Genomic DNA, 13,930 nt, shown 5'->3' on the forward strand with positions numbered 1-13,930 from the left:
TATAGTCACAGCCATCATCTGCAGTTTGTTTTGGTGAAGGCAGGCTGATATATAGGGCTCACCATTGGATGGCAGCATTCTCCTGCCTTTAAAAGGAAGTGCCACCAGCATTCACTTCTTAGTGCAAACAAGTCAGTCACAAATCACAAATTTGTACAGCAAAAACACAAACAGGAAGGGTGTAGAGGGAAATGTGTGTGATTTATTAGAGACAGTGCTACTCCTACTCTGATTTCATGCTGCAAGGTTGTATTTACTGCAGAGTTGGTGATGCGCGGAGGGATGTGTCGCAGTTGACTTTGCATTTACTTCAATATATAAAAGACAATCAGTAGTTAGCAATCTTTCCAGAAATGAATTGCTGCTTGTATAATCATTGATTTCAGTACATGCAAATGGAAATTGTCCATTAAGTAACAAGGACAGTTTTGTTGTTGTTTTCTTTTTCTTTCTTTTTTTTAAAGTTAACTCACAGATAAACTGTATTTGGCAGCCACACATTTAAAGCGCCCCACCTCTGCCCCAAGGAATCCTGGTAACTGTAGTTTAACCCTCCCAGAGCTACAATTCACTGCACCCTTAAAAAATATTGTATCCAGGATTCTGATAAGCGGGATGTGTGATTCAATTGCAGTTTAAGTCTATGGTGTGTATGTAGCCTTTGTTTTCTTCCTATTAGACTCAAACTCTATCTCACAAATGTGATTGAAGGTAGGTTGTGAGAAATAAAGGACTAAGGTTGGAAAGGGCTTTTTCGTGTTTTCATTAGTCTTAAGCTGCATTCAGGCAGCATTTTATTCCATTTTCCTGGCATTCCCTTACCTGATATTTTCCATTTTTTATGTGAACTTTCACACAAGGAAAATGCCAATTCTGGAAACCTAGTGGAATCTACTGGAGGTTTAGCACTCATTTCCATGTTAATTGTTTACAGAGGTGAGGGATCAATTTGCAACGCAGTTCACTTTGAGCTTTGTGTTGCAATTTCATGTGTTGAAATTTGGGGCAGTATCCTGGCATACAATTCCCCCTCCTACCCTCATCCCCACCCCTGCTGCTTAAAGTTTAGTGTGACTTGGTGGTATATCAATGAAAAAGTCACAGATCCATAATGCAACAGTTACTGCAGTGTAAAGGGAACATTAGAAAATGGTGCTAGCATTATAAGATGGAATACTAAACCAATAAACCCCACATCCACTAGTGCCAACCATATGGGGGGGGTGCCCCGGACATGACTTCTGAGCTCCCCAGGTGCCACTGCGGCATGCACAACCTGACATCATGTCATGGTGTGGTGTGACATCATAATGTCATGTTATGATTTGCACCACTGGGCATCCATAATCTGGGGCCCAAGTTGGAGCCTCTGGCCAGGCGAGGACAAATATTGTCCTCCAGACCTCCCTAGTCTTTGGGACTTTCCCCAGGCCTCTCCTTTCCCCTGCCATTATTCCCAGGCCTGTGGCAGAATGTGTGTTTGTGTACCTGGTGGCTAAATGGGGGTGAAGCCAAGGAGGTTGCAGTGATGGAGACAAGGAGTTCTTCAACTTCATAATGATAATGATTAATGTTGATAACACTGCAGAAATGGGACGTGGGTGGGGCTGTGGTCTAACCACAGAGCCTAGGGCTTGCCAATCAGAAGGTCGGCAGTTCGAATCCCCATGACAGGGTGAGCTCCCATTGCTCAGTCCCAGCTCCTGCCAACCTAGCAGTTTGAAAGCATGTCAAGTGCAAGTAGATAAATAGGTCCGTCTCCAGTGGGAAGGTAAACAGCGTTTCCCTGCGCTGCTCTGGTTTGCCAGAAGAGGCTTAGTGATGCTGGCCACATGACCCGGAAGTTGTCTGTAGACAAACGCTGGCTCCTCAGCCTATAGAGCGAGATAAGTGCCGCAACCCCAGAGTTGTCCATGACTGGACCCAACGGTCAGGGGTCCCTTTACCTTTACTTTAACATTGCAGAAATAGTGTTACAAACATGTTGTGATGTGTTTGAATGGTATGGGTGTAACCCTAGGTTGCAAGCGCACAGCAGTTTATTTTGTTCCCCCCATGTCTCCCTAATTGTTACTTTCTACATTATCTCTGAGCTTTCACACGTAAGAGCCACTTCTGAAAATCTAGCAGAATATAGCGGAAGTTTAGTGCTCATTTCCACGTTAATTGGTTCCAGAAATAACCCGTTTTCCAACCACATTAACCCACAAAATTGGAGAAGTAAAGTGACGAAATTTGGGGCAGTACATCGGCACACAGTTCTTTTCTGCCATATTGATGAGGGCAGAGAAGCATGCATGTGCAAAAAGGGTGGGGGAGTAGTGACGTTGTCCAATCCCACTGTGGCACACTGCATCTACTGGTGCGAATGAAGTTTACCACGACATGCTGGTATATTGGTCAAAAAGCCACAGGTCCACAAAGCAACAGGTACTGCAGTGTGAAAGGATTGTTAGAAAAGGGGACCAAAAGTTACCATCACGACCAGGAAAACCAACACAATATTTCCCATGTTTGAATGCACCCCTATTGAGACGTTCTTAAGTTCTGTTTGCGGAAGCAGGTGTGCGCAATCATTCTCACCACTCCTCCCCCTTGTTGTCCCCAATTGCAGTGGTGTTCCATCCTTTGTTAGCATCTGGAGTGTCCGCATGCATGCATACAGAAGGCAAGACTGCAGCAGTCCTGTCCTGCCAGCCATGGCACAGCTCAGTGGAGGGAGAAGCCAGCCGAGTCTCAGAGGGTACCTGCCTGGAGGCAGAAGCCATATACAAGGTCCAGTCCAGTGCTAAGGTCAGGAGTATCTCAATTCACGTAGTCAGACAATCCAGGGGTCAAGAAAGACAAGGGTCCTAGACAGGCCCAGACCGGGGGGGGGGGACCATATGGGCCACTTGGCCCGGGCCCCCGATTCCAAAGGGGGCCTCGGTCAGCATATTCACAATTGCAGGGGATGCACTGTCTTTATATGCAGATACGGTTCAAGCCTTGAAATAAAATTATTTGTCAGCATAACTTTTGTGAAAATTATTTATATACTTATTTATAAGACTTTAGTTATCCCCAGGGTAAAAACAAGGGGGGCACATTATCTACCTGGCCCGGGCCTCTGCCTGGCTCTGCAAGGCCCTGGTGCTAGACACTGGCAGAGGAAGGCGGGTGCGGGTGGTGCGGTGCGGTGCGCACCGGGTGTCAGCCATGAAGGCGGGTGACATCACCGCATCACACCCACACCCATGCTTGCTGCACGGGCGGTGGGCCGCTAGGGACGATGCTGCCGCGGGCAGCTAGCGGTGCCCATCAACACTCGCCGCACGGGCAGCAGGTGGGGCGGCACGGCACTCCCCCACACTTGATGTGCAGGCAGCCAGGGACGCTTGCCGTGAGGGCCGGCTAGCCCCCCCCCCCACCGCTCCTGGTGCCGGGGCAGGTATCTCCACCCCTGGTCCTAGATCACAAGAAGCAGGAAGATCTGGTCAGGAACAACAAGTGTTGTTTCCAGCAACTGACTGAGGCTGGAAATCCTGCTTAAGAAAGCTGGAGCCAGCAGGGTCTCATCAGGAGCAAGAAGGCTGATCAGCAGCAGGTGGAGTCACTTCACCCTCTGCTCCTTCAGGCTGCTGCTCAGCGAGTGAAGCTGACTCCTGGCCCATGACAAAGACCAGGAGCTGGGTGTGGAGGGTGAACAAAACCCGCCAGACCAGCCTAACCCTTGCCGCAGCCGGGCAGGTGTGGGGCACAGAGGATCCATAGAGCCGCACTATGCTGCCTGCCCACCCACACAGGGAGGAGACCAGCCGGCTGGCATGGCTCTTGGCAGACACATCCCCCCAACACTGGCTGGGTGGCCAGTCAGCAAGGGGGGCAGAGACACGATGGCCAGACCAGGCTTTGTGGCCCATAGACCCCCAGTGGAAGGTAGGGATCTCTGCGTTGAGACACCTGGCTTGTGCCCCCTCAAAATAATGTGCTTGGGGCTATGGCCCATCTTGCCCCCCCCATGCTATGCCCCTGCCCAATTGTGGGCAGGAGTCTAGAGTCAAATGTGCTGGCAACCCTCCCTTCAAATTATTTATGCTCTATGGTTAGGATGGAAGGCCCTGTGCCTCTACTACAGTTCGAATGCCTAGGTAGGGCTACAGGGAAGACAACAGATAAGTAAAAGTTCTGTCACTCAAACACACACACAATTCCACAAAGATATTCTTCAGTTTATAGGCACAGTATTTATTTTAGCCATTACCTGGATTCATAGGGAAAGCAGTGTCAGCTGTTATATAATGTAGTATAGCCAATGTGGTGCCTTCCAGTTGTCGTTGGACAACCATTCCCACCATCTCTGGCCATGGGCAGATGGGAGTGGTAGTCCAACAGGAGCTAGACGATACCACATTGGCCACCCCAGTGTAGCCCTATGCTCTGTGTTATCTCCTCTGCTACTGAATTATTTCTGATCTAGTCTTTCAAAGGCTGGTCTTACTCTGCTAAATAGAGATTTGAGGTAATCTTTGTGGAGGCATAAATGCTATTTGAGTATCCTAGTGTGGTGTGCATGCTCTTCATCCTTCCTTGGCTGTATTTAACCTACATTTCTGCAGCTTACAGCAAAGCAGGGAATCTTTCTTTCCAGATACACGTTATAAGAAAATGAGAGACCACAAGGCCCAAGTTTCTCCTGTATAGTAAGTAAAAGGCTCACAGCACAAACCCAGAGAAACTTATTACTAGTTAAAAGTGAATTGGGTTTAACAGCAGGTGATGGAAAGGTAGCTCTGTTATTTTACCATGCTTCACAATGCCACAGGCTGTCAGCGACAGTGGCAAGGGTTGCACCAGAAGATGGAAGGGTGAGGTGAGACTGGAGAGCTCCTTTTCCATCCATTCCCAGATCTCCGATTCACCCATAGGCACCGACTCCTGGGGACCAAGGCAGTTTTGGGCACCCCAATTGTTTTCCAGGGGGTGGAACCCCTCAGTGTTCAGAAGGCATTTGGCTCGTCCCCCTGGCTCCTCGTGACATGACATCGGGCCCAGGGGCGAATGAAGACGTCGTGACACCAGGGGCAGGGCGTTGCTACGTAGGGCGCATGTGCGGTGTCTCTACATACGACGCGTGCGCTGTATGTAGCGATGCTGCACATGCCCTGTACATAGTGGTTTGCCAGCGGCGTAGCTCCAGCACCGTATGGACAGTGCTGGGATCCTCTGCTTGCGGCTGCAGTGGCGCAATGGCTGCTCGTGCTGCCGCCGTGGGGCGAGCCCCCATGGGGTGCCTTGTCACCCCCCCAGGCATGGCACCCAGGGAGACCCACCCGCCCCACCCTCGTTGCAACGCCACTGGGAACATGGTTCTACAGGTATCAGTAGAGGAGGACACATGTACAGATACTGCTGCCATAAGAGCTGTGTGCACTATCCAAACCCACCCACCCCAATTGATTTGAAAAGTCTCACCCACCCACCCCAATTGATCTGAGAAGCAATAGTTTAAAATCTGTCATTTTCTGCTCCAGAATTTGAATTCTAAAATTCAATTAACTGGAGTTGCTGGTTGCCTCTGCATTCACCACAGGGCCATTGCCATGGGCAGAGCAAGGACTAGGGCAAGACTCATTGTCAGTAGTGAGCTCTGCCTCCTCTTCAGTTAAATCCAATGCTTTTTTTCTTAAAAACAAATGTTTAGGGGTACTCTCATTTTGACTCAAGGGGGTTACGTTTTATCACATGTGGTGGGAATGCAAAAAAGTAAAAGACTTCTGGGAAATGATTTATAATGAAATTTTAAAAATGTTGAAATATACATTTGCAAAAAAACCCCAAAAGCTCTTCTACTTGGCATTGTGGGTACAGAAATCCACAAGAATGATAAAAAAACCCTGTTTTTATATGTGACCACTGCAGCAAGAATACTTTTAGCCCAACGATGGAAACAGGAAGAAATACCGACGTAAGAAGAGTGGCAAACAAAATTGATGGACTATGCCAAGTTGGCGAGACTAACGGGGAAAATTTGGAACCAGCAGGACCAGACTTTCCTGAAGAACTGGAAGAAGTGCATGATGTATCTGAAAGACAATTGTAATCAATTGACATCGTTTGTAGGGTTACAAGAAGTTTTGTGAGGAGAATTATATAAATTACTGCAAAAGGGATTAAGTATGAGTTTGTTTAGGATTTGGATTTATAGCAATATTTATAGTAATAAAATGCAGAATTAGAAATGATTTTAGAAAACCATTAGATGGGGTTGAAGGAAGTCTTAGGCTATGATAGCTAAAGATTTGATTTAATGTTTATGATATTTTATGCTGGAAAATATGTGTAAAAACCAATAAAAATTATTATATATATATAAAAGAAAACCACCATTTTATAGTTCAAATTGGGAAAAATAAATACAGTAAATGGACAAAAGTACAAAGATTCACAAAACGTTTGGGGGTATGCATATCCCCTCTACGTGGGGCTACCTTTGAAGGTGACCCGGAAACTGCAATTAATCCAGAATGTGGCAGCTAGACTGGTGACTGGGAGTGGCCGCCGGGACCACTGAGAGATCTGCATTGGCTCCCAGTACGTTTCCGAGCACAATTCAAAGTGTTGGTGCTGACCTTTAAAGCCCTAAACGGCCTCGGCTCAGTATACCTGAAGGAGCGTCTCCACCCCTATCGTTCTGCCCGGACACTGAGGTCCAGCGCCGAGGGCCTTCTGGCGGTTCCCTCATTGCGAGAAGTGTGGTTACAGGGAACCAGACAGAGGGCCTTCTCGGTAGTGGCGCCCGCCCTGTGGAATGCCCTCCCTTCAGATGTGAAGGAACTAAGCAGCTACCTTCTTTTCAAAAGACATCTGAAGGCAGCCCTGTTTAGGGAAGTTTTTAATATTTAATGCTGTATTGTTTTTAACACTTGATTGGAAGCCGCCCAGAGTGGCTGGGGAAACTCAGCCACATGGGCGGGGTATAAATAATAAATTATTATTATATATTATACCCCCAGGGGAAAAAAGCCAGATCACTTACAGCTCCTAGATGAAGTCATCAAAAAATGTGTCTCCCATCCCATACAGCACCTGTAGAGCCTAATGAGCATATATTGATGAGCCGTCTATTGTCAGAAGGACATACTCTGCAAAGATTTCAAGGAGCGCTAGAAATTTAATTATTATTAATGAAGATAAAGGATTCCAGTCCTTTAATATCTCATTTGGATAAATATGGGTCTATGGTGTGGGGAAGAGCAATGGGGTCCTTGCCCTCTAAACCTGCTTATGAAACACATGTAATACTTCTCCTTGGAATTGTGCTATGGTGTCATTACTAGGGCATTGTACACAACAAGAGAAAAGATGTCTTGAGAGAATGCTGTAAAGTAAAGTAAGAGCAATCCTGACTGAAAATGTTAGTTAATTATTTTTTCTTCCCCCTCCCATGTTTTGGAGGTTTGCCCCATCTTGTCCACTCATCCATCAAATGGCAAAAAATAAATAAATAAAAAAGACTGAAATTTTCAGCTCAGCTCAGCTGAAAATTTAACATAACAACAACAACAACATTCCCAGTTTCTGTTAGAATCTTCTTATTATCCTCCATCCTCTTTGGCACTCAGATTAAAATAAACACCTACCCTTAGCATCCTTCCATATATTCATAAAAGTCATGTGGCTAAGCACTTTCCTTTCAAGTCACTTAAGAAAGAAAAAAGACACCTAAACTTTCTAGATTAGAAAATAAAGAGGTTAGCCCGAAGTTTGGAAGCAAATAACCCAGTCGGCTCTGTTCCTTCCCAGTTTCCAGTTTAATAAACATGCATCTATATCTAATGGGCAGTCTGTCAGTTCTCTTTAATAGAAATCACCTACTTCTCTAATAATCATTAAACAAATTGACAGTGTAATAGCCAGGGCACCTCATCTTAATGCCACCAGCTCCAAGAGGAAAATTTCTTGTTAATATCTTTTCCGAGAGGCCATTACTCCGGTTAATGCAGGCAAGGCTCCTGATATGACACAGCATCAAAGGCATTGGTGTGGGGAATTTATAGTGTTATATATATATATTCTCTTTCATGTTTCATATTCTCCTTGTGAAGATGATGATATTCCCTGCCAAAGAAGGACAAACAGGTGCTCTTATGACTCTCCACCAGGCTGTAACAATGATACCAATCAAAGAATGCCATCCCAGAAATCTCATTACATTAACAGTTGTCACGTATTATATTCAGTGAGTGTACAAACCATTTTCCTGTGTACACAAATAGTCAAGTTGCGCAATCGTTGTACTGTACACATGAATTGCTATATGGGTATACACTGTGGTTGCCGTGTACAAATCAACCAGTGTACGCATTTTCACACAAACACTTGGTAGAAACAAAACAAAAAAGGACTCAGTTGACACACAGCCTGAATTTGGGGAAAAAGCTGCCATTATTGAACTCACTGAATGGGGACAAATACACCTTGTCTTTAGTGCATGCGTAAGTAAGCACATGTGCATGAATGCAAAGTCACATATTATTGGACAATCCGTTCTCCCCTCCATATATGTTTAACCAAGTAGCAAAATCACATTAAACAAACAAACAAACAAACAAACAAACAACAACCAATGGAAGCCAGTCTATTGCAGAGTAGAAACATTCAACAGAAACTAAAGACATTGGCATTGATCTCAGACAAAAGCACAGATATTTATCTTAACATGTGCATGAGGAGCAGAGGCATGCTCACCAGCTATGTCCTCTGATATTGAAACTTTCCCTTCAGAGGTAGCCTGTCCCATTTATCCACCTGAGGCTAAACCCTCGCTTACCAGGGTGATGTGGGTTTGTGGTGGCAGCTTCTGGGTTCCACAACCACTTCTCCTCACTTCTCTGCCTCATGGACAGGACAGCCCAAAGCTCCTTGGTCATACTTCAACATCCACACATTCAATGGAATGCCTAAAAGAGGTCCCTTTGCATGTTCAGGTTTCATGCAATCAAGAACCCCCATCATATACAATGGTACACATGTATCCAAGTTTATAGGTATGCCACCACTTTTTACATGTTCAACTGTACACATGAATGGCTGGGAGAACCCAGCCAGATGGGTGGGGTATAAATGATGATGATGATGATGATGATGATGATGAATGTTAGCTAAAGGGGGATGTTATACCGTGACCCAAGATATCACCATCTCTTGTTGCTTTGGCAGTGGCTGTTTTGGCTTAACATAGCCATTATATTGCAGAAGAGTTGACTATTAGAATGAAAGGATTTTTTAAGGTTTTCCTGTTGATGTTTTGATTCCCCCCCCCCCAACAATTTTAATGGACCAATACGGCTGCAAACATTTATAAATAAACCAGTGGACATCAAAGCTTTGTTTTTCTGGATTTTTTCATTGCAAAATCATGAATTATTTCCCAAAGTCAATTTCACTTGCAAGGTCACACTCAATAAAGAAAACAGCTAGGTGGCTCTGCTGTCCTTAGCCCCATTGAAGAACGCCTGCAGTTTTTGTTGAGTGCTAGCAAACTAAAACTTTCTTTCTACCGTCACTGGCAGCATGCAGAAAAATCTGCACATCTCTACACACAGTGGTAGGTATTTTTCATTTTTTGAAGAACCCATTTAATAAGGTAGGTCTGTGTATTTCACATTTCCCCCCAAAAGTAGGCTTGAATATTTGTTTGCGCCTTGATATAAGGAAACACCAACAGACTTTCTGTTATTTATTTCTAGCTGATAACTTGTTAATATTTGTTTTTGATTCTCACTGTCCATGTCCACTCAGCAGTGATTTTATGTACAATGCTCTTTTAATATTCAAGAGGTTTAGTACCACGAAACATGGATTCAAGATGCATTTTTTTTTCTAATTGTTGGGGTGGAGGAGAGAAGACCCACTTTTATCACAATGGGTGAACCCCTTGTTCACAACAGGTGAACAAACAACAAAAAACTCAACCAAATATAGCATTATAGTGGCAGGCTTCGGGGAATTGGCTTCCTCCCCTGTGGCCGTGAATGATAAGATCAAATGAAAGGAATGTCTTACCAGTTAGATTATTTAATAATCACAGTGAGAGAGAAAAGAACATTTCTCCTAGAAATGGCGGTGCTCCAAATTAAGGTTTACTCCCCCGCATACCTATTAATCTACGTCACTCCTACATTTTGTAATCTGAGCTTGTACCCTCTCTGCTTTCTATTCTAAAACTATCTGAGCTCTCCGTGTCTTTGGGGATGGGGGCTGAATGCTGTCCAGAGACTGTGAATCAGTTAACCCTTTCTCTTCTAGTGTTTCTTCTGCTAGATGCTCCCCATCCAGTATTTTCCAGCTTCTGCCTTCTGAACTATGCTCCTCTGCAAACCACTGTTCCAAATCTATACTGTCCTCCTGCTCCTGGGAAGATTCAGGATCAGGATAAGGGGAGGGGGTGGCTCCCACCATTCTTCCTCAGTACAGCCCTCCTCAGCACGGTCCCTGACACAAACATTAGAACAGCTGGGTGGATCAGGCCGATGGCCCATCTACTTCAGCATCCTGTTCTCACAGTGGCAAGCCTGTTGCCTATGGGAAGCCTGAAAGGAGAAGCTGAGCGTAACACTACTCTCCTCACTTGTGAATCCCTGCACCTGGCATTCAGTTTCAAAGGTATACTGCACCCAGCAGTGGAGGTAGAACATAGGCATGCATTCATTTTTCATCAGGATGCTACATTGGTTAAACCTGTCTTCAGGAAGAAGTTGATATGGAAAACAGTACAGCATTGACTTGGTAGTATTGCAGATATTAATATTGCACAGCTTGGAGCAACTGGATGCATAAAAAACTGGCTCTGTTTGGAATAAACTATGTCCAGACCCATAAATGTTATTCAAAACTTTACTTGCAGAACTTTTTTTTCCAAAACAGAACAAAAAAAAATAGTGATACATCCAAAATTGTTGTTGTTCTTTAGTCGTTTAGTCGTGTCTGACTCTTCGTGACCCCATGGACCAGAGCACGCCAGGCACTTCTGTCTTCCACGGCCTCCCGCAGTTTGGTCAAACTCATGCTGGTAGCTTCGAGAACACTGTCCAACCATCTCGTCCTCTGTCATCCTCCTCTCATTGTGCCCTCAATCTTTCCCAACATCAGGGTCTTTTCCAGGGAGTCTTCTCTTCTCATGAGGTGGCCAAAGTATTGGAGCCTCAGCTTCACGATCTGTCCTTCCAGTGAGCACATCCAAAATAGTTGCATACAATACCTTCTGCATGTCCAGCACAGGCTCAGTGTCTTAAAAGAAATAACTGTACTTCTTCCAGAAATCAAAACTGTGTCTCTTTCCCATTCCTGCCTGCATTGGTTTGAATGCAGCCTAAGGAGCTCCTAGAGAGCCATTATCACATTATTTGTTGTCTTTGTGGCATCCAGAGAAAGACTAACTGGCAACTCCCTTCGAGATGGAGAATTTGCAGTTGTGATCCTTATGTGACCCAAAGCTAAATGCTCAGGTGTTTAATATTCTTAGTTAATCGTTGACTCGGTTAGAGCTCAGAAATATCTCAGTATGATGCCACAGGAAATCCCCATCCTTAAAAATACACAGGCATTCTCCATTTCACTGTGAATTAAACAATTATACTTAAAAGGTAGTGCCCCTAAAATGCCAGTCTCTTGGTATCTTTTCTTTCCTCTTATATGCAAAATTTGGAAATAATGGCTGCTAATTCCCCTTTTTGGACGTGGGTGGCGCTGTGGGTTAAACCACAGAGCCTAGGACTAGCCGATCAGAAGGTCGGCAGTTCGAATCCCCGCAACGGGGTGAGCTCCCTTTGCTCGGTCCTTGCTCCTGCCAACCTAGCAGTTCGAAAGCACATCAAAGTGCAAGTAGATAAATAGGTACCACTCCGGTGGGAAGGTAAACGGTGTTTTCGTACGATGCTCTGGTTCACCAGAAGCAGCTTAGTCATGCTGGCCACATAACCCGGAAGCTGTACGTCGGCTCCCTCAGCCAATAAAGCGAGATGAGCACCGCAACCCCAGAGTCGGTCACGACTGGACCTAATGGTCAGGGGTCCCTTTACCTTTAATGCCCCCTTTGGCATTGATTTTTGCAGCATCTGCATAGCCTTGTTAGACCCAGGGTTAGCTGTACTATTGATATTTCCTAATGCAATGTAGGATTTGCTTTATAAAAATTTGATTGTTTTTCTGCTAATGGTTCTGTGCTCACCTGGAAATTACCCATCACTGGACATATACGTCTCCGTTCAACACTCACATTATTAGATTGTCACATTGAGAAGGTCAACAGTGTGGTGCATAGTCAATTTATTTAAAGACAATTATGAAAAATGCTGGACTGAAGTGAAAAAAGATTTAGAAATCTGGTCAAATTTGAAGCTTTCACTGCTAGGCCGTATTGCTGCGATAAAAATGAATGTATTGCTTAGAATGTTGTTTCTGTTTCAAACATTGCAAATTTTGGATAAAATGGATTGCTTCAAGAAGTGGCAGAGAGATATTTCTAGATTTGTCTGGCAGGGCAAGAAGCCTAGAATAAAATTTAAAATACTAACGGATGCAAAGGAAAGAGGTGGATTTGCCCTGCCAGACCTTAGACTTTACTATGAATCAGCAGCTTTTTGCTGGCTGAAAGAATGGCTGCTTCTTGAAAACACAGACATTTTGGATTTAGAAGGCTTTAATAATGTATTTGGATGGCATGCATATTTATGGTATGATAAGGTCAAAGCACATAAAGCATTTAAAAATCATATTGTCAGGAAAGCATTGTTTAATGTCTGGATAAGATATAAGGACCTACTCGAAAATAAAACCCCAAGGTGGTTGTCACCGATGGAAGCGAAAGCTCAGAAAAAGCTCAATATGGAGGACAAATGGCCGAAATATTGGGAAATTTTGGAACAAGAGGGAGACAGATTGAAATTGCAGAGTTTTGAAAAACTAAAAAATAAAGTGCGAGATTGGCTTCATTATTATCAGATAATGGAGGCATATAATTTGGACAAGAAAATTGGCTTCCAGGTGGAAAAATCAAAATTGGAAACAGAACTGTTAGAACCCAAAACCAAGATTTTGTCAAAGATGTATAACTTGCTGTTGAAATGGAATACTCAGGATGAAACGGTGAAATCTGCTATGATTAAATGGGCACAAGATGTTGGACATAACATAATGATGGCTGACTGGTAACAGTTATGGACCATAGGTATGAAGTTTACGGCATGTAATGCCTTAAGAGAGAATATTATGTAAATGATATACAGGTGGTACATGACACCAGTCAAGCTTGCAAAAATCTATCATTTGCCCGATAATAAATGTTGGAAATGTAAAGAAACTGAAGGTACATTCTTTCACCTTTGGTGGACGTGCCCAAGGATTAAGGCTTTCTGGGAGATGATCTATAATGAAATGAAAAAGGTATTTAGATATACCTTTCTGAAGAAACCAGAGGCCTTTCTCCTGGGCATGGTTGGCCAATTGGTGCCAAAGAAGGATAGAACTTTCTTTATGTATGCTACAACAGCAGCAAGAATACTTATTGCAAAGTACTGGAAGACACAAGATTTACCCACCCTGGAAGAATGGCAGATGAAGGTGATGGACTACATGGAACTGGCGGAAATGACTGGCAGAATCCGAGACCAGGGAGAAGAGTCGGTGGAAGAAGATTGGAAGAAATTTAAAGACTATTTACAGAAATACTGCAAAATTAATGAATGTTAGAATGATGTCAGAATGAAGTTAAGTGGTTTTAGCAGCAATGTTACAAAGGAGTATGTAAAAATGGATTGTTAACAGGTGAGAATCTAAAGTTATAATATATTAAGTTAAAGGATTAAGATAAAAACAAAGAGGGAAAGGATTTGCTGAATTAACTAATTGAACTGGAATACAAAAAAGGAAGGTGTGAGGAGGTCAGGGA

The sequence above is a fragment of the Podarcis pityusensis genome (assembly GCF_964106645.2).
Source record: "Podarcis pityusensis genome assembly, chromosome: 15".
Lineage (NCBI taxonomy): Eukaryota > Metazoa > Chordata > Lepidosauria > Squamata > Lacertidae > Podarcis > Podarcis pityusensis.